A 21,880-nucleotide genomic window follows, 5' to 3' on the forward strand; every position below is an offset into this window, starting at 1 on the left:
TTTGTCACAAGCCCAGGGAAGGAGAAGGACTCAAGCAGTTATAAGGACTGGATTGAGTCATTCCATTTGTACGATCAAGTGAACAGAAGAGTCCCAGGGCCATCTGATAGGAGTCTGCACCTCAAGAGGAGGCCTCTTGTTAAGCAAAGAAGGATCTTGTACTGAAAGAGAAGCTGGGGAGAGTGGGAGATACGCACTGTAATACTGGAGACAGTTTCTTAGTTTCTCAGCTAAGAGCATGAGGAGAAAATCCGAGATCTGCAGAGGATTCAGAATGAAATGCTTATCAGCCTGAGCAAAAAGCTTACAAGGTGTTTCGGTGTTTTGTGCAGGTCCATGTGGTGGGTTCGATAACTGAGAAATGTCAGCGCAGCGAATTCATCTCTGTCTAGCAAACGTCCGTCCTGCCTCGGCTTTCCTTTGTTGCCTCTACCTAGATGGTTTCCCTTTTCTCTGTTCACATGAGCAGTCCTGACTCTGCTGTGTTACACACTGTGTTACAGCCATCGCACACCAAGAGTCAACAGACACACTCCGCTGAGCTCAATATTATGGCAGATGCACTTGTGCGACGAAATCAACCCACATGCTCGTGGAGAGAAAGACATGGACTCACACGCGTGTGGAGCGACGCATAGATACAGCAGGCACTAACGAAGACAGACTTTCAGGCACAACGTCTCCACACAAACAGGAACCGGTCTGCAGGTGTCCTAGACGTTGATTATCGAACCCACCACATGGACCTGTGCAAAACTCCCAAACGCTTACAGGAAAGACACATGCTCTCCCACAAGCACACAAGTGTTTGCCCTCAGCTTAGGATCAGGAATAAGCTTGTGAAGAGATGCCATGCTGTTCTTTCGCGTTATGGCATGATCTGTTTCGTTTCTCTTGGAGATCGGTTGCTAAGCGTCTTTCCTCAGGCGACTGTGAAGCATTTACCGTAGGAGAGAGGTACCACGGAGCAGCATTCAGTACTGCCTGCGACTGTCTTTGTTCCTTTACTAGCAGAGCTCCATTGCATCGGTCCGCATGAGAAATGCAGGACTGGGCAACATTGTGCAACACGCGGAACCTCGCCAACAAACACTGCAGCTGTGCACTCACTCACTCCAGCTTAAGCATGAATGGAGCCAGCACCAAGGCGCACACATGTGGACAGACAAACGTTGGTAGGCACAAATGATTTCACGCAGAGGGTCGTCCAAGAACAAGCACATATCTGCAGGTACCCTCCGTATGTGTATTCTCGTGCAGCCATGTATACGTTTGTGCAGTGCGCTATACATCAACAGACGTGTTTACCCTCAGGCATGTCAGTACATTTCCCGTACGTCTTTCTGTCAAAAGGTGGGAGTAGGCGCGCTTGCGGATGTGTGCATGTTTGTGGCCATGCATTTGCTTACGCATCAGTGTGTGAAAAGGTGGGTGCTTTTCTCTAGCTGCGTATGCGTGCACGTGGTGGTGGCTGCACATACCTGAGTGCTTGTGGATAGGTTTCTGCGTGGTTTTCGGTGAGGATTAGTCTGTGTGTACGTGGACAAACGGTCTTCACCAAATTTGCTTGCTAGCTGACGCTGCCATTAGAGGCTGAGCTGGTGAACAGAAGGGGGTCTGACCTAATTAAAAAATAAATGAGGGTAAGGGAATAAAGATACTCTTTTGATGTAAACGCCTTTAGTATAAAAAGGGAACAAGGAACAACAAAAAACTATTTAACTGCAAATGTTCAACTTTTTCCTCTAAGTGTTAGCAGCTCTCTTAAAGAGTGAGCTGTGTTTTAAATCTGAAGTGTTTTGAAATCCTCCAGGATAGAAGCAGTTGGTCAAATATTTGTAATTTAAATAAAAAGATGAGGAAACATGCAAACTCTTCCCATATTGTCCAGAACCATTAAAGTTATGTGCCAGAGGTATGCTGCCAGTGTAAAAAATCCCCACATAATTTTGCTTTGGGGACTGGGATAGAAAGAACATGTGAATGGATGCTAAGAATGAAAAGCTGTGCCTGAAGCCTGATGGGAGTTTAGTTTCGTTTGATACACTCAAAACTGTGTCAACCCTTTCCATGAATATTTCATTCATTTTTAAAAGGAAAATTATCATGGTGCTAACACCTTACTAATTTTTTTAAAGTGTTTCCAAAATACTTATTTCATTCCTTCACTACAACATTCTGCAGTAGCCCACAGAAATACCATGCTGCATAAAAGGTTAATAAGATTCTGAATAAATCAAACATTTCTTATATTCTTCAGATATTAGCATGAAGAAATTCTGTTTCAGTTTGCAACCAATGGGATCATTGACTTATATGGGACCACAAATGGTCCATAAGTCCACATTCATTTATTATTCTGAGTGTACTTTGAGTTTTCCAAGAAAAATGGAGTTTAAAAAATCTGTAATTGCTATGTATATTCAAAATGCCAGAAGACTAGATGGCTCATGGGATAGGAGAATGGAATATCAACCATTTTCTCTTTAGATCAGTTGCTCAGACTCAGTTGTGAAAAACAGCGCTCGAGTATCACTGGCATTCAGAGGGTATTTAGTTACCTGGGAGAGAAGAAATTACTGTGTTTCCCAAACAAACAGTTTTCCACAGCATGCAAAATTCTGCATTCCAACACACTTGTTGGTACCTTTCTAATTTGGACAGCTAATGAAAATAATATAGAGAGGAACAACAAAAGGTACCTTTGTTTTGCTGGGCTGTTGAACATCCTCTCTGAAGAAACAGAAGACATCTTGAGTGGTTAATTCCCTTGGTCCATGAGAAATAAAGTGCAATAGCAGTAGTGCCCCAGCACTGTCCTCAGGTATAAAAAACTGCTGGGGCAGATCATCACTATCTCAAATTCCTAATGTGTAATATTACTAATCCGATTCCTTCTGAATGCTTGTCAGTCTTGAAAGGCAGTTTTGGTTTGTACCTTTGTGCAGGAGCTAGGCCTATACAGGGTAGTGTGTATGACCTCTTTTGGGCTATTCCTTCAACGGTGTGTTGTTGGAAAAGTTTTTAGTTCCATTAAGGCAGCAAGGAGAGCCAAATCTTGGACAGTGTCTGAGACGAAATATCATATCCTTTCTGTTTAAGGTTTTGTTGAGCACTTGCAGAAGCAATTGAGTTGTCAAGCATCATCCGAATCATAGAACAGTCACAATATGAACATGCCTCTTCATCACCTTTGTCTCTTCTCCTTTTCCTCTTTTCCATACTTTGAAATTTGGACTTTCTTCTAGAGCTTGTTCCTTAGGGCCAGAGGCTGTCATGCCATGACGTCTGTTTCATGGAGTCTGATCGCCTCTACCTCCTCTCCAGGTTTCTTCCCCTGCTTCTTTTTCCCCGTGGTCTTTTTTGGTGCTCTGCGGCTCACTCCCACCCACCCTCCCAGTCTTTCTGGTATTCTGTATGGGATGTAGGTCAGTCTAGGTTTCTTATAAGCAGTGCAGCTTTAAATGAGTTGAGAAGTTCAGGCCTTACTGAAAGCAACTAGACATTCAAGCCAGAGCCAGTGGTATTTGATGGTTAGCAATTCAAAAGCGAGTATTTCATTACAGTGTTGGTTGTAAGCACAGTGACAACTATGTAGTGACCTGTCTTAAATTAACTCACAGTTCTTCTGCAGAGGAGGTGGAAATAAAAATTAAGTATTGACACACAAACATTTTTAGAACAACTTTCTTTGGCAGTTAAGTTACCTTTGATAGGTGAACCTTCTCTCACGTGGCTGCTGTAAGGCAAAAATCAGTGCAGGCCTGAGCATAAAACATTGCTTTTCACATTGAGCCATATACCTTTATTCGAAGCTGGAGGCTTCTGCTCTCTGTCCCAGTCAGGCTATAGAGGGAAACAAGTTCTCTGCCTGCTACATGTACTGCCTGAGCAGTAGCTCCTTTCCTAATCTTTAGGTCAGAAGAAGTTGTCACATTACTGGGGAATAAAGCAAGGGTGAACCAAAGCCTGGTTATCGTATTTTACCTGTATATTCCCCAGTTTTTATTGGTGCAGCCTCTGTATATTACCTGTACGTTCACTACATTTTTAGTAGTGCAGCTATCCTGTTTTACTTGTATATTTTCATATTTTTAGCGGTGAAAGTATCGTATGTTACCTGTGTGTTCGCCACATTTTTAGCTTTATGGCTGCCGTATTTTACCTGTGTTTTTGTCAAGTTTTTAGTGGTTCACATACCATATTTTACCAGTTTATTCACCACATTCACGTACCGTACTTGTTGAATGATCTTTTTAGAAGAAGAAGAAGAAGAAGATGATGCACACCAAAAAGCGACAGAGGAGGTGAACTGAATGCAGTAAGAAGGTGAGTTAGCGTGTGGTGTCAGAGAGGAAGATGGGGAATCCTTGGGAGCCAGCGCGATCCCTGGGAAGGAATAAGGAGCTGAAAGGAGCCGACGAGGAGCCCTGAGGATGACTGGGGAGCCTTGGGGAACTGAGGCACGACCTGGGGAGCTGAGATGAGTTTTGGGGGACCGTGGCCCTTGGGAGAATGGAGGAGACCTGGGAAGGACTGGAGAGTCTTGGGGAACGGAAGTGAGTCCTGGGGAGAAGGGGGGATTCCTGGGGTATACAGAAAAGCCCTGGGTAGATGAGGTGAGCTTGGGGGACCCATGGAGAGCATTGCAGAGTCCTGGGGAGACCAAGGCAGATCAAGTGAGGCCTTGGGAGCCCTGGGGAAATGAGACAAGCCCTGGGGAGAACTTGGGTGCCTTGAGGAATCAAGGCGAGCCTTGGGCAGGACTGTGGATCTCAAGGGAGCCGTAGGGAGATGAGGCCCTACCTGGAGAGGGAGGGTCTGGGGAGCCCTGGAAGATGAGGGGAGGCCTTGGGAGTCCTGGAGAGGCAAGGCAAGCCCTAGTTTATTTTTTAGAAGAGATTCTTATGGAATCTAAGTCTACTCTGTCCTTCAGTCCTTCCCAGAACATAGTTCTGGTAGAAGTTAGGTAGGATGTGTGGTCTTGCTAGAAATTCAGTGTAATGCAATAGCATTTTGATTATTTTTTTTTAAGGAAATGTAAGTACATAATTTCAATAATAATATAGTTACTGCATTTAATGAGCTGTTGGGAAGTAAGATGTGGGAAAGCAAGATGTGTGGTTCCAGCCACCTGGATGATAAAGGAAGATCAATACTAACATGAGCATTTGGACGGTGAAAGACATAAGGGCCTTGGACAGATTACTTTGAAGTATGTTTCTCGTAATTGTAAGAAGTTATAGCCCAGACTTGTGAGAATGGCATCTCGGGCCGGATAACCGCCCCCAAATGCATGGGATGTGTGAATGTCCTTGGGCCTGGTCTGTGAATGAGTGGAGAAACAAGTGAGACAAACATCACATGAGTTAAGTGTGGTCTTAATAACAATTAGTGGAAAAACACCTTTTTGTAAACATCTTAGTCCATGCTCGTTCCTGTAAATCCTATAAATTGTCAATGGTGAATAAAGAAAGCAGCCTAGGCCTAGGTCAGCTCTCAGCTTGGCTACGCTCTGCGCTCCTTCCTGAACAAGATCTCTGCCTCTGTGTCCCAGTCAGGCTATAGAGGTAAACAAGTTCTCTGCCTGCTACATGTACTGCCTGAGCAGTAGCTCCTTTCCTAATCTGAGAGGATGGACAGAAAAACACAAATGAGCAGGTTGCTAATGATTTTGTGTCTTGACAGCACTTATCCTTTTGAGTCTGTCTCTGTAGATCTCGAAAAAGAGTCAGTTTTATATCCATCATTAATGCCATCACAGCTGTGTAAAGATAAGGCCGGAATTTGTGTGGAGCTGGGTCAGGAGTCTAAAACTCTGCCCTCAGCACCTCCTTTGCCTGATTTTAATGATGCTTATACAGCACACAGTAACCCCTTCATGACTAAGACAGCAGAACACAAAGGGGTGATGCAAAATGCTGTGGAGAATGGCGATTTTTCTTTCACCTTTCCAGTTACTTACAAACCATAACAACCACCAGAACATGACGGAATACCTACTTCTGTGTATTGCCTTTCTGAAAATCAAGCAGCTTGTCAGGAATCTGAGTTAATTGTTTTATTGGTTGTTGTTACAATTGTTTCTTTGTGATAATGTTTGTATAAGTGCACTGTAAGCCTGCTCCCCACTTTTCCCACTCGTGCCGCAAGCCACTCCGTGCTTCCCCCCCTCCCTCCCTCTTCTCATGGTTTTTACTTACGAGATGGGGTTGGGAACGACTTTTTTCAGTCATGTTCCTAAGAAATTAGTACTGGGAGGTGTTTTAGAACATAGGAAAGCACTTGGAAATATGAGGAAGGAAGATCTTGTGAAATATTGTAATTAATGGTGGCTGCTGTGTAAGTTCAATGATTGGGAAAAGTGTCCAGAGAATAGAATCTTGAGGTATAACACTTTGCTGTTTCTAAAGCAAGAAGAGCAGGACAAAAATAAAACTCTACAAGAGATCATTGAATCATTTCAGACAATTTTACAGGCGGAGTGGTTTGAACTTCAACAAGCTGGGAGAGAATTAACTGATAACACACAAGTCATAGAAAACTTGCTGAACTCTGCGAGATACTTTTCCTTATTAACCTGTTTTCTTTGTAGGTATCTGTTTAAGCATATTACAGTTTAATAGGTCTTTGTCTGTTATATGGTACAGTAAGTACGTAAACTGTTAAATAATGAGAATCCATGGACTGAAAATGTGCGTTTTGTGATTGTACAGAAGACCGTAACTCAGTTCTTTACTGCGTGAATGTGATGATAAGATTTTGTGTGTGACAGCTGCTACTTTTCTTTCTAGCATGCTAGCTTTATTCCAATATCCAGACTTGCGCAACTCTGTGATAGGCTGTGTCTCATCTCGATGTGCTGGATTTGGCTCTTTTGTATGCACATCAAGTAAAGAATCCTGGTTTTGGAATAACAGTTGCAGCACACCAGATGAGACACTAATAATATAGCCTTGCCCAGTCCAGCTTGTTGCTGCGGCGGCGGGGAGGCGGGTGCCGATTGGGCTCCAGTGCGCACTGACCCGTTTTGTCAGGGAGACCCAGTGGCACCTCTACCTGGCTGAGCAGTGAGCGGCCCAAAGGTGCAATGCAAAAATCGAGATATTGTCTTGAATAAGTGTAACTGTGATCTATCTGCATATTTGAACTTGGTATTTGGTTTTCATATCTGAGCTCAGCATTTTAATTTGCATATTTCTATTTGGTACCAAAAGAATCTTGTTTGGGGAGATAATTACAAAATGGGAACCGGTTCCGCTACTAAAATACCACCTTGCTCCCCCTTAGGATGCATCCTTATACATTAGAGTAATTGCTCTTATTGTTATTTAATAATTTTGAGACCAGAAAAGAATTGAAGTTGTTAAACTCTGTAAGACATTGCAAACGGTAAATGGGGCTGAGGAATGTAACTATTGCTCAGCTAATTAGAATTGCATATAGAGTGTATTATGGCTGGAATGAATTGGGAAAATAAAAATGCAAAATATCCCAGGCCTGTGCTGTACTGTTTGAACATTTCAGGCCTGTATCAAGCTGCAAGATAAACTTAGCTCCCTTGCAGCTCCCACTTAGAACCAGCAATTAACGCCATCTGCATGGCCTTGCCTCTATCTAAACTGCAGCAAGAAGAAAAAAAAAAAAAAAAAAAAAAAGAAGAAGAAAAACCTGGCTGCCCGCTTTTAAAGTGGTGAAAGGGGGGTTTTCTCTCCCAACCCCCGCCACTGCAGCAATGTTGTAATACTGAATAGGGCAGTCTGAGGGTGAAATTTAAAGGCATCCCTAGCAGATCCATAGTTCTAATGAAACTGAGAAATTAAACCAAAAATCTTTTAATAGACTTATCTTGTGGTAACTAATTGTAAAAGACTTCTTAGTAAATTCACCGTGATAGCTTTTGAGATTCTGGGAAAGAAAGACAGACCATTTTTTGAAACCAATGGAATGCTAAATTTGTAACAAAGTTTTAACAGCTGAATTCTTCTATTTGCCAGAAAGCCCTATACCTCTTTTGGGTAAAGATTTGTTAAGTAAATTGTAATCTCAAATAATGTTTTCTGAGAACTGTGTTTAGTTGCATGTCCCACAAGAAGTGCTTGGATGGTGCAGATCTGCTTGCTGCAAGTGAGAAATCTCCAAGGAAATTTTGGATGCTGTGTTTCCACTAGTATGGGCAACCAAAGTATCGGTAAAGAAAACGCTACACTGATAGAATTGAAACAGGACTTCGATCCGGTAAGGGAAAACAATATCCAATGTATATGACAGCCAAAATGGAGTTAGAAACTTTGATGAATAGAATTTATGACAACCATACAAGCTAACTGCATTAGATTGGACTTGCAGATTCATATTGGCTGCATTTTCCTGAAGAACCAGATACACATTTTGGTAAACATAGCAATGGAATGCAAACTTATTGATAAGCATGGATGGACATCATACGAGAGGGGCAGCGAGAAACCGGTGACCAAGAAACTGACCAACTGTGTATAACATTCCATTCACATGCATACTTCAGATAAAAGAGGGAGATCACGAGGATCTTGTCCCTTTTCCCTTTTTCCTCATGGCTGACATTAGGAGAGGACCTTGCTAGTCGTCCCTGCAAACTGAGGACTAGTGACAGACTGAATCCAGCTCCGATTAAATGCAGAGTCCAATCCAGGACTTTGGGTGCAGGCTGTGCAGTTGCTGAGACTTTCAAGATTGGTTTTGTATATTTTGTATTATTTTACCTATTCTTATTAGTAGCATTAGTAAAACATTTTTAATTTTTTCCAACTCTCTTCTCTCTGTCCTTCTTTCCCTCCCGATTGCCTGTCCTGAGTGGGAAAGGGGGAGAGGGAGAGGCAAAAAAGGGGGAAGTGGGGGGGGGAGGAGGTTGACAATACATCTGCCAGGGTTTTATTGTCACCCCGCAATCTTAACCCTCGACAGGTAATTAGTGCCCAACATGGGGCGAGAGAAAGGGATAAATTTGGAGATTTTCGGCTTTCCTACTGCTCTGAAGTACCTTTCAATTTTCTTGGCCCTGTGCCAACTCATAGAGTTGTGATACTCACGCGTCTGTTTGCTTTGCACATTAGTTAGTGGTATTAAGGAAAATTGAATTACATTGATTTAAAGATGTTGTGGCAAAAGTTGTATCAGTTATTTTCTACATTGTGCTCACTGATTCCATAACTGTGTTGGGGTTTCCTTTTGAATAGAAGTATTCATTATATAACAAAAAGAAACTGGACAATGGTTCTGGTGATATTGTGTGGTTTGGCACTGGTTTATTCCATTATACTGCGGCCGCTAATGTATTTCTACTCATTTCTGCTTTACCTTGAAAAGCCTCCGGGAGAGATAAGAAGGCGGTGAGGCTCTGTGTTTGCTAATTGGTCGAGCGAATCTTTAGAAAGGCTGACTAACAATACTTTCGTTTTTTCACTGGGACAGTTTGCAAATGTTTTAGAGAGCTTTGAATATCCTTGGAGCTTTGATAGAACAGTGATGGTGTTATCTGGTTTGCTGAATGTGTGGCAGTTTGTGTTACTGTTAAGAGAAATGAGGTTCAATAGGAGGTTTGCATCTCTTTTTAGTCCTGAGATTTGCGGTGCGTCTTCGGAAGCTTTAGCAAAAAGCACTCCTAGCCGCTCAAGAAAGAGCAAAACACAGAAAGTTGCCGCTGCAGCCGCTGCCCCCCCAATCGCAGCTACACAGGCTGAAGCTACAGCTCCTCCGCAGAGTTCCTCTGCCAAGGTCGCTGCAGATAACAGTACTTCTCCAGCCTCAAAGGCTAACAAGGCAGCCCCCCCTTCTTCACACACTGGGCACTGTTGCTGCTGTAACCACAGCAATCACTGTGACAGTCATTCAGACTCTGGAAATGAATCAAATGATGGTGAACCCATATCAGCATCAGTTGCCGGTTGTAAGAAAGTCACTAGAAAGACTACCCGTGCAACAGGTGATGGCACAGGGCCAACATCAACCCAAGGGGCATCATCAGCACAGGGAGGAGATGAAGTGACCACCACTCGGTCCTTTTCTCCAGGTGAGCTGAGAGATCTGCGAGAAGACTTTAGTCGTCATGAAGGCGAGAATATTTTAACCTGGCTGCTCCGATGCTGGGACAATGGGGCAGAAACAATTGAATTGGAAGGTGGTGAAGCCAGGCAGCTGGGATCTCTGTCAAAAGATTCCACCATTGATAGGACAATTTCAAGAGAGTCTAAAGCCACTACCCTCTGGACCCGACTCCTGGCAGCTATGAAAGTAAGATTTCCCTACAAGGAAGACTGTATATCCAAGTCAGGGAAATGGAATACTATGGAGAGAGGTATCCAGTTCCTGAGAGAATTAGCTGTGCGAAAGATCATCTGTTTTGGACCAAACAGCCAAGAGGGGACAGACCAGATAGAATCAATTGTACACGACCTCTGTGGTGCAGATTTGTACAAAGTGCACCACCTGCATATGCTAAGTCATTGGCAGGGATGGTCTGGTCAGCTGGAGGTGTACAAAATATTACTGAAGTGATTGAGCAGCTCCAGAACTTTGAGGACAGCCTTGCTGGTTCTCTACGGGCTTGTGTCTCTGCTGTGGAAAAACTGTGTGAAAAATCTGATGACCGGTTTGAAAAGCTGTTGCAAGAAATCAAAGAACTCAGAGAAGACACATACCATTCACAACCTGTACAAACCTATGTTTCAGCTATTAGGAGAAGGCATTTCCAATCGAGAGAGAGAGGGCAGAGGCAGCCCACAAAAAGAGGTTCACTGTGGTTCTTCCTACATGAGCAGGGAGAAATCATGAATAAGTGGCATGGAAGACCTACCTCAGAACTTCAAGAACGAGTACATGAAATAAAAGGAAAAACTCCTAGGAAGGTGGCTGCTCCAGTTTACAAAAGGGGCAGAAGAGATTCTGATGCTCTTGAAGGAACCTCTAATTCACACCCAGAGACTGTGCAAAACAGAAACTAGAGGTGCCCTGCCTCCAACCAGGTGGAGGAAAGGGATAACAGAGTTTATTGGACTGTACAAATACGATGGCCTGGTACAACACACCCCCATGAGTACAAAGCTTTAGTGGACACTGGTGTTCAGTGCACAATAATTCCTTCTATTTATAAAGGAACGCAATCCATTAATGTTGTTGGAGTGACTGGGGGATCCCAGGAACTGACTGTTGTAGAGGCTGAAATGAGCCTAACTGGAAAAAACTGGCAAAAGCATCCCATTGTGACTGGTTCAGATGCTCCATGCATCCTTGACATAGACTACCTCAGGAGAGGGTATTTTAAGGACCCAAAAGGGTATAGGTGGGCATTTGGTAGAGCAGCTGTGGACACTGAAAAAACTGAACAGCTGTCTGATTTGCCTGGTCTTTCAGATGACCCTTCTGTTGTAGGACTGCTGATGTTGATGATCAGCAGGTGCCAATTGCTACCACGACAGTGCATCGCCGGCAATATCGCACCAATCGAGACACTTTGATTCCTATCCAGAAGTTGATCCGTCAATTGGAAAGCCAGGGTGTGATCAGTAAGACTCGCTCACCTTTTAACAGCCCAGTCTGGCCAGTGCCTAAGTCTAGTAACGAGTGGAGACTAACTGTAGACTATCGTGGCCTGAATGAAGTTACACCACCACTGAGTGCTGCTGTGCCTGACATGTTAGAATTGCAATTTGAACCGGAGTCAAAGACAGCTAAGTGCTATGCCACAACTGACATTGCTAATGCATTTTTCTCTATTCCTGTAGCAGCAGAGTGCAGGCCGCAGTTTGCTTTCACCTGGAGAGGCATCCAGTACACGTGGAATCGCTTGCCCCAGGGGTGGAAACACAGTCCTACCATCTGCCATGGACTGATCCAGACCACGCTGGAACAAGGTAAAGCTCCAGAACACTTGCAATATATTGATGACATCATCGTATGGGGTGACACAGCGAAAGAAGTCTTTGAGAAAGGTGAGAGAATAATTCAGATTCTTTTGGATGCTGGTTTTGCCATAAAAGGAAGCAAGGTCAAGGGACCTGCACGAGAGATCCAGTTTTTAGGAATAAAATGGCAAGATGGCCGTCGTCAGACCCCAGTGGATGTGATAAACTAAATTGCTGCAATGTCTCCACCTACTAATAGAAAAAAGACACAGACTTTCTTGGGCGTTGTAGTTTTTTGGAGAATGCATATTCCTGACTACAGCCAGATTGTGAGCCCTCTCTATCGAGTGACTCGAAAAAAGAACCAATTTGAGTGGGGCCCTGAACAACGACAAGCCTTTGAACAAATTAAGCGTGAGATAACTCATGTGGTGGCCCTTGGACCAGTTTGAACTGGACTAGATGTTAAGAATGTGCTCTACACCACGGCCGGAATAATGGACTTACCTGGACCCTCTGGCAGAAAGCACCAGGAGAAACCCGAGGTCGACCCTTAGGTTTTTGGAGTCAAGGATACAAAGGATCTGAGGCCAACTATACTGCAACTGAAAAAGAGATACTAGCAGCATATGGAGGACTTCGAGCTGCTTCAGAAGTGATTGACACTGAAGCACAGCTCCTCCTAGCACCTCGACTGCCAGTGCTGAGCTGGATGTTCAAAGGGACGAGTCCCTCTCCACATCATGCAACCAAAGTTACGTGGAGTAAATGGATTGCATTGATCATGCAATGAGCTCGAATTGGAAATCCCAATCGCCCAGGGATCTTAGAAGTGTTTACAGACTGGCCAGAAAGCAAAGACTTTGGGATGTCTCCAGATGAGGAGGAAGTAAAATGTGCTGAAGAAGCACCACCGTATAATACGCTTTCAGAGGCTGATAAGCATTATGCGCTGTTCACAGATGGATCCTGTCGTCTTGTAGGAAAACATCGAAGGTGCAAAGCTGCTGTGTGGAGTCCCACACAACAAGTTACAGAAGCCACTGAAGGACAAGGTGAATCTAGTCAATTTGCAGAAGTGAAAGCCATCCAGCTGGCTTTGGACATTGCTGAACGAGAGAAGTGGCCAATACTTTATCTCTATACTGACTCATGGATGGTAGCAAATGCCTTGTGGGGGTGGCTACAGCAATGGAAGAAAAGCAGCTGGCAGCGCAGAGGTAAACCCATTTGGGCTGCCACACTGTGGCAAGACATTGCTGCTCGGCTAGAGAGCCTGCCTGTGAAAGTTCGTAATGTAGATGCTCATGTGCCTAAAAGTCGAGCCACTGAGGAACATCTAAACAACCAACAAGCAGATCAAGCTGCTAAGATTAAAGTAGCTGAGGTGGACTTGGACTGGCAACATAAAGGTGAAATTTTCCTAGCTCGGCGGGCCCATGATGCTTCAGGGTATCAAGTTAGAGATGCAACATATAAATGGGCTCGCGATCGAGGGGTGGACTTAACTATGAAAACTATTTCACAGGTTATTCATGAACATGAATCTTGCGCCGAATTCAAACAAGCGAAACGGTTAAAGCCTGTATGGTATGGGGGGCGATGGTTAAAGTATAAGTATGGAGAAGCTTGGGAGATTGGTTATATTACACTTCCACAAACACATCAAGGTAAGCATTATGTACTTACAATGGTGGAAGCAACCACTGGATGGTTGGAAACATATGCCGTACCTCATGCTACAGCCCGAAATACTATCTTGGGCCTTGAAAAGCAAGTCCTTTGGTGACATGGTACGCCAGAAAGAATTGAATCAGGCAATGGCACTCATGTCAAAAGCAGCATTATAGAAAATTGGGCCAAAGCACATGGTATTGAGTGCGTATATCATATTCCATATCATGCACCAGCCTCTGGGAAAACTGAAAGGTACAATGGTTTGCTAAAAACTACACTAAAGGCACTTGGTGGTGGAACCTTTAAAAACTGGGATTCACATTTAGCAAAAGCCATTTGGTTGGTCAACACCAGGGGATCCACCAATTGAGCCGGCCCTGCCCAATCAGAAATTCTACGGACTGTAGAAGGAGATAAAGTCCCTGTAGTACACATGAAAAATATATTAGGAAAGGCAGTCTGGGTTACTCCTGCCTCAGGCAAAGGCAAGCCCATTCCTGGGATTGTTTTTGCCCAGGGACCTGGCAGCACCTGGTGGGTGATGCTTAAGGATGGAGAAGTTCGGTGTGTACCTCAAGGGGATTTGATTTTAGGTGAAAATATGCAATACTGAACTGCATGATGTCAATTGCTGTACTAACAGTGTTTAATAAGTGTCTTTCAGATCAAGACAGTGATGATGAAACCAGAGCTAGCTGCTTTGAGTGGCGCCTGACAACTTCTTCAAAGTTGATGTCTTTAACCCACAGTGGTCATGAGATGCACTTGATGTAACATTTTTTCCTGCCCTGGGAGACTGTTGTGACAAAATGAACTTAATGAACTTTTCCAAGTATGGTCCACAGATTAAGATTAATTACTCCTGTGTATATATGTACATATGTATATATAGTAGTAGTGATTAATTAGATTGTATTGATAGCTTGTATTGATAAGGTTTAAGTATTTCCGTGAATGGCATATTATAAGGGGTGGAATGTCCTGGTTTTGTTAAAAAACAAGTTTCTCTTTTAGTGAATTTACCTGTCAGCTAAAGCCTTCATATTGGCTGCATTTTCCTGAAGAACCAGATACACATTTTGGTAAACATAGCAATGGAATGCAAACTTATTGATAAGCATGGATGGACATCTCGCGAGAGGGGCAACGAGAAGCTGGTGATCAAGAAACTGACCAACTGTGTATAACATTCCATTCACATGCATACTTCAGATAAAAGGGGGAGATCACAAGGATCTCGGCCCTTTTCCCTTTTTCCTCATGGCTGACATTAGGAGAGGACCTTGCTAGTCGTCCCTGCGAACTGAGGCCTAGTGACAGACTGAATCCAGCTCCGATTGGCTGCAGAGTCCAATCCAGGACTTTGGGTGCAGGCTGTGCAGTTGCTGAGACTTTCAAGATTGGTTTTGTATATTTTGTATTATTTTCTCTATTCTTATTAGTAGCATTAGTAAAACATTTTTAATTTCTTCCATCTCCCTTCTCTCTGTCCTCCTTTTCCTCCCGATCACCTGTCCTTAGTGGGAAGGGGGGAGAGGGAGAGGCAAAAAAGGGGGAATTGGGGGGGAAGAGGAGGTTAACAAAACATCTGCCAGGGTTTTATTGTCACCCCGCAATCTAAACCCTCGACAACAGGTAATATACGGTAGCTGTACTACTAAAAATGTGGAGAATATACAGGAAAAATATGGTACATTAACCACTAAAATTGTGACGAATATACAGGCAAATAATGGTTGCTGTAGCGCTAAAAATGTGCCGAACATCCAGGAAAAACACGGAAGCTACACCGCCAGAAATGTGGCAAACATACAGGTAAAATACGGCAGCTGCACCGCTGAAAAGGTGGTGAATGTACAGGAAAAATATGGTACCTTCACCACTGAAAATGTGAAAACATACAGGTAATATACAGGAGCTGCACCGCTAAATATATGGTGAATTTATAGGAAAAATATGGTACCTGCACCTCTAAAACTGTGACAAATATACAGGTAATATATGGCAGTTGCACCGCTATAAACCATGGTGACTATACAGGTAAAATACTGTACACGCACTACTAAAAATGTCGTGAACATTAGGGTAAAATACTGTAGCTGCACCAATAAAAAAGTGGGGAATATACAGGTAAACTATGGTAGCTGCACCACTAAAACTGTGATGAATATACAGCTAAAATACGCTACTTCCACCAATAAAAATGGGGAAAATATACTAGCAAAACACAGGAAACGCACTACTAAAATGCGGCAAATATACAGGTAAAATACGGTAGCTGTACCAATAAAAAACTGGTGAATATACAGGTAAAAAATGGCAGCTGCACGGCTTAAAATGTGAAGAACAAACAGGTAAAACATGGTAGCTGCATGGCTAAAATTTTGGCGAATATACAGGAGATATACGGTAAACGCACTGCTAAAAATGTGAAAACATACAGGTAAAATACGTTACCTGCACCGCAAAATATGTGGCAGGTATACAGGCAATGTACGGTGTCACGGAGGCACCCCGTAGGTCAATTTAAGGGACAACAAGGTCCAAAAACAACTTTTATTAAACCGGTGAGAAACAGGGTTTTAGCACTCCAAAAGTGACTTAAATACAGGTTCGGATATCAGTTGAGGAAAATTATTTAAGAGGCAGCAACTAATACAACAGGCGGTCCACAGTGTGCATGCACGTGGCTTCACCCAAAACAATGCCGGAGCCGTCCCTGAGTACCGGAGAAATACACACTTGCCTAAACACGGTGCAGCATTATTTTTTAAAGAGATACATGCACGGGAAGCGTACACTCGCGATTCTGCGAGGGTAAATTTATAATACACCCGCAATCCTGCGAGAGTTAATTTACTTACACATGCAAGTGTGCACGGAATCCTACACGTGCTTATGTGGAAGCATGGGAGGAAAATACACTCGCGATTGTGCGAGGGGCTCTCAGCGGCCACTCGCGATTGTGCGAGGAAATAATTTATACACGTGCTCGTATTGGGCACGGAAAGTTATGCATGCAAGTGTGCACAGAAGGAAAATACACTTGCGATTGTGCGAGGAAATAATTTAAAGTACGCGTGCAAATGTGCATGGAAAGTTATACGTGCATATGTGCACGAAAAGTATAAATATACTCGCAATCCTGCGAGAAGTTTTACTCACATCCGTGGCGGCGAGGCAAGCGGAGTCCCCATCCCGGGGAGAGGGGCTCTCGGCGGCAGCATCTTGCTCGTGCTCCGAGAGACCCACGACAATGGGCGGAGTCTCGACGAGAATCCTGGTTTTATCTGATCAGATCTGACTGTAGGCACTCTAGAAGCTTCTCTGCACCCCCACACTGTCTGTGGGTGCCCCTGAAGCCTCCAAACATCCCCCACGCTGGGCGCGGCTCAGTGTGCCTTGGCACTCCCTTCTCCTAACAGCCCTGGCCAGGGTGCTCTGGGGCCAAACAAAAGAAGCTGTTAGCCTCAACTAGCAGAGAAAGAGGGAGATGTGCCCACTCCTTTCATACTGAAGGAGGGAGGGGGAGAGAGGGGGGGTTGCATTCTGCCACATACAGTACCTACACTGCTAAAAATTTCATGAAGATACAGGTAAAATACAGTACATGAACCACTGAAATTGTGGCGAATATACAGGTAAAATACGGTAGTTGCACCGCTAGAAGTGTGATGAATATACTGGAAAAATATGGTAGCGTCAGCACTAAAAATGTGGATATATACAGGAAATATACAGTAGATGCACCGCTAAAAATTTGGTGAATATATGGGAAAAATACGGTAGTTACACCACTAAAAATATGGTGAATATACAAGCAAAATATGGTAGCTGCACCGCTAAAGCTGTGACGAATATACAGTTAATATACGGTAGCTGCACCCCTAAAAACGTGGCGACTGTACAGGTAAAATACTGTACACGCACTACTAAAAATGCGGTGAACGTACGGGCAAAATACTGTAGCTGCACGAATACAAACAGTGGCGAATATACAGGTAAGATATGGTAGCTGCACCACTAAAACTGTGATGAATATACAGCTAAAATACGCTACTTCCACCGATAAAAACGTGGAGAATATACTAGTGAAATATAGGACACGCACTACAAAAAAAGTGGCAAATATACAGGTAAAATACGGTAGCTGTACCAATAAAAAACTGGCGAATATAGTGGCAACATACGGCAGCTGCACCGCTGGAAATGTGGCGAATACACAGGTAAAATAGGGTACGTAAACCGCTAAAATTGTGGCGAATATACAGTTAAAATGCGGTAGTTACACTGCAAAAGATGTGGTGAATTTACAGGTAAAATACGGAACACACACTGTGTGTACACATACGCAGGCACGTTGCAAGAAGAGCCAGAGGCCATGAATGCATTGCAAAGAGCAAGTTTTATTTTAGTTACCTCTCTACTTGGGGATCTCTGAAGCCACACCTAAGCTCCCAGGCAGAGGTGACACAAGCGGGGAGGCAGGCGTTGGTGAATTCAGCCCTGCTGGAAGATCACTGGGCCACTGAGCTCGCCTGTATTTCAAGGCTTCAGGCAGGTGCAGCCTCCCGCTCTTTCTCAAAACAAAGCAGGAATCTCAGACATAGTGATAAGGTGCCTAGAGTTTCTCACAGGCCTACGTTAACACAGTGGTTCTACTCATCAAGCACACAAGGTCAATAAAACAATTAGTGTGACCTATGTGCTTTTTCTGCAGACAGGTGCAAGTCACTTGAACGTATTTACATTTAACTAACCTCCTCGACAGATCTTCCGCTATATCCCCATACACACCGCTAAAAATGTGGTGAATATTCCGGTAAAATAAGACAGCTGCACCAATAAAAAACTGGCGAATATACGGGTTTAATACGGTAGCTGCACTGCTGAAAATGTAGCAAATATACAGGTAAAATACGGTAGCTGTAGCACTAAAAATGTGGCGAACATCCAGGTAAAGTTACACCGCTAGAAACGTGGCGAATATACGGGTGAAACACCGGACACGCACTGCTAAAAAAGTGGCAAATATACAGGTAAAATACGGCAGCTGCATCAATAAAGATGTGGCGAATATACAGGTGAAGAAAGGCATGTGCACTGCTAAAAATGTGGTGAATGTTCAGGTAAAATAAGGTACGTGAACAACTAAAAATGTGGCGAAAATACAGGAAAAATACCGTAGCTGCACCGCTAATTATGTGGAGAAACGGGACTGTACCTGGACCATCCCATTCCCTACACCAACTTTAAAACCTCTCCCTGCAATTCCCAGCGCCTCCCCTGCCCTGGTCCCTTCACTTAGCTTTCAGAGAGGCATGGGTCTGAATCTATCCGCAACAAAAAGAAACACCGCATCGTCTAGTGGGCATCTTTCTGCAGTCACCAGACTCCTTTAAAACATCTGCAACAGCAACAAAAAAACAGCAAGAAGAGCCAGTCAGTGCCAGCAATAATTATCGCATCCGTCGGTGATAACTATTTCCACAACTGCCACTTCGGCAAAACTCCCATGGCATTCCATTCACCTGCTCATTCCAGAGGTGGACGCTGAAGCCCTTGTCACTCATGGCACCTAAGACAGCAAGAAACAAAATGACTGTAGTGCTTGGGACAAGTCCCCAGCCCCACACTCTTTCTGGCCTCTAGCCCAGCTCAGCGCAAGTGCTCATCTGATTCCAAAGGCGGCCTGCAAAGCAAGAAGGAAACGCTTCACTAATTCACCAGAAAAGGCCGTGCTCCTTAACACCGAGCAGCGCCCCACCTTCTCAGCTGCCGGTCGGTGTGTGCCTTCACCCCTCTGGGCTTGTGTCCAGCACCTGCTCGAGGCTTGCGAGGGCGAAAACTCATTGATTCCACACAATTCGACAGGAATTCAAGCAAAGCCATTTATTACAGAAAAAAGCCTCCTTATATATGCAACTATATTCTGATCACGCGTCCATGCTCCAAGCATGCATTAGCTGACTGAATATTGTCCATGTTCACGAGCCGTCCATGCGCCCGAGTCTCACTGCTAATAGGTCTGTTGATTTACATCTTTTTGAGGCCCTGAGGCCTCACTCCCAGAGCAGGTGCTGTTTTTCAGCCTTGGAGCTGGCCTTGAGATTCCTTTGGCTAGTTCAGAAATAAATCTCTATCTAATAGAAACCCATCCACACAACAACCTCAAGAAAATTCCTCAAATCTCCCACAATTCACCCTTTTTGTTTCTGAACCAGCCAGGCCTTCTTTACAACGTGCTGAATCATCTTTGAAATACACTGCAGCATACAACATATGATTAACAAGAATGATTACAGTTACATATAATGTAGCTAAGCCTTACATAATAAGATCAAACAACTACCCACCATTTGTCAAACCCTAATTCTACTATGACAATTTTATTAACGTGCTGGTTTAGTTTGTCTAAAGTACTATGAATAGATACAGAATGATTAAACAACTTAATACAACATCTTGCTCTTAAATTCATCACAACCATGTTCTTATGAAAACAACAAAAATCTCTAGCAACACGATTTTGAAGGGTAACATGCCTAATACCATCAACATCTACTATTAATTGAGTTAGTATCTCAGAAGATAGATTAGCCTGTTTAAAAGACCAATAGCTTAACTTTGATATGTCTCCTAAAGCTTTACCAGCTGCTAGACTAGGGAGGAGGAGTGCAGTAGATACTATGGTAGGAATGTCTCATAATTTTACCTCATTTTTGCATTGACTATCTAAGTGTAATATCACCCTTTTGGCTCTCCTGCTGTTTGTTCAAATTGCCATTCTCCACAGAAGGTACACCACCTGCTTCCTAATAGGCTTCTAGACCACCAGGTCTGTGAGCATCTATAACACTGAATTAGGATCCATGGTTTACATCTGAAACAGTCCTCACAACTTATCTCCCTCCTGTCCGTCTGCATCCGTTAAGTCTTTGTTGTCTTTAGGCTGCACCACTTAGATATAAGTGATTCATCACATACAATGCTTTTGACAACTGGGTTTGTGGTGTTTTCCCTACTTCTCCCCCCTTATTGTTTAAAAAAAAACCAAAACAATTCAGAATCAGATGTGTGTGTTGGACGTTGACTATGTACTCAGAATCACAAATCAAATTTAGAGGTTCCTCCTTAAAAAGCTCTAAGTAATGTAAAGCTGCGCCAAGTTCTGCTAATTGGGTTGAACCGTCAATAATTTTTACAGAATGATGCCAATTGTTATCTTCATGCCAGACCACTACAGCTTTAAGAGACTTCCCAGAACCATCAACAAAAACTGTGCAAGTATGTAGGATCAGACCCACTACAAGTATGATCTGTGACCTGATGTTAAAGACTCGCAGGTTCTGCATCATTTTATATTTTCCATTTTCTTTTCTTCTTTGTCTTCTTGCTGCAGTTCGGATGTAGCCAAGGCCACGCAGCTGGCGTAATCACTGGTACGAAGTGGAAGGCTCTGGCAAACTCCTCGATTGCAATGAGCTGGGTTTATCTTGCAGCTTCACACAGGCCCGAAATCCATGTTCAGCCACAGGCCTGGGATATGTTGCTTTTTTGTTCTCCCATTTCACTCCAACCATAACACACTTCATACACAATTCCAACCAGCTCAAGAGTTATCACACTATCACAGTATGTTTGGGATTGGAAGGGACCTCAAAAGATCATCTAGTCCAATCCCCCTGCTGGAGGTGAGGTCGCACAGGAAGATGTCCAGGTGGGTTTTGAATGTCTCCAGAGAAGGAGACTCCACAACCTCCCTGGGCAGCCTGTTCCAGTGCTCTGTCACCCTCACTGAGAAGAAGTTTCTTCTCAAATTTAAGTGGAGCTGCAAATGGAACCTCTTGTGTTCCAGCTTGATCCCATTACCCCTTGTCCTATCATTGTTTGCCACCGAGAACAGCCTGGCTCCATCCTCGTGGCACTCACCCTTTATATATTTATAAAAACATTAATAAGATCACCCCTCAGTCTCCTCTTCTCCAAACTAAAGAGACCCAGCTCCCTCAGCCTTTCTTCATAAGGGAGGTGCTCCACTCCCTTAATCATCTTGGTTGCCCTACGCTGGACCCTCTCCAGCAGTTCCCTGTCCTTCTTGAACTGAGGGGCCCAGAACTGGACACAATATTCCAGATGGGGTCTCACCAGGGCGGAGTAGAGGGGAAGGAGGACCTCTCTCGATCTACTAACCACCCTCCTTGTAATACACCCCAGGATGCCATTGGCCTTCCTGGCCACAAGGGCACAGTGCTGGCTCATAGTCATCCTGTTGTCCACCAGGACCCCCAGGTCCCTTTCCTCTACACTGCTCTCTAATTTGT

General features: G+C 43.8%; 1 long non-coding RNA gene across 1 annotated transcript in view; it reads left to right on the forward strand.

The window, feature by feature from the left end:
• Window positions 1-7,662, forward strand: part of LOC135577529 (uncharacterized) — a 31,203-nt gene extending 23,541 nt beyond the window's left edge. Inside the window, exon 3 of the long non-coding RNA XR_010469309.1 lies at window positions 4,261-7,662. This is a non-coding gene — a long non-coding RNA (uncharacterized LOC135577529). The remainder of the gene's footprint in view (window positions 1-4,260) is intronic.
• Window positions 7,663-21,880: the final 14,218 nt, after the last annotated feature.

The sequence above is a fragment of the Columba livia genome (genome assembly GCF_036013475.1).
Source record: "Columba livia isolate bColLiv1 breed racing homer chromosome W unlocalized genomic scaffold, bColLiv1.pat.W.v2 SUPER_W_unloc_5, whole genome shotgun sequence".
In the NCBI taxonomy this organism is placed as follows: domain Eukaryota; kingdom Metazoa; phylum Chordata; class Aves; order Columbiformes; family Columbidae; genus Columba; species Columba livia.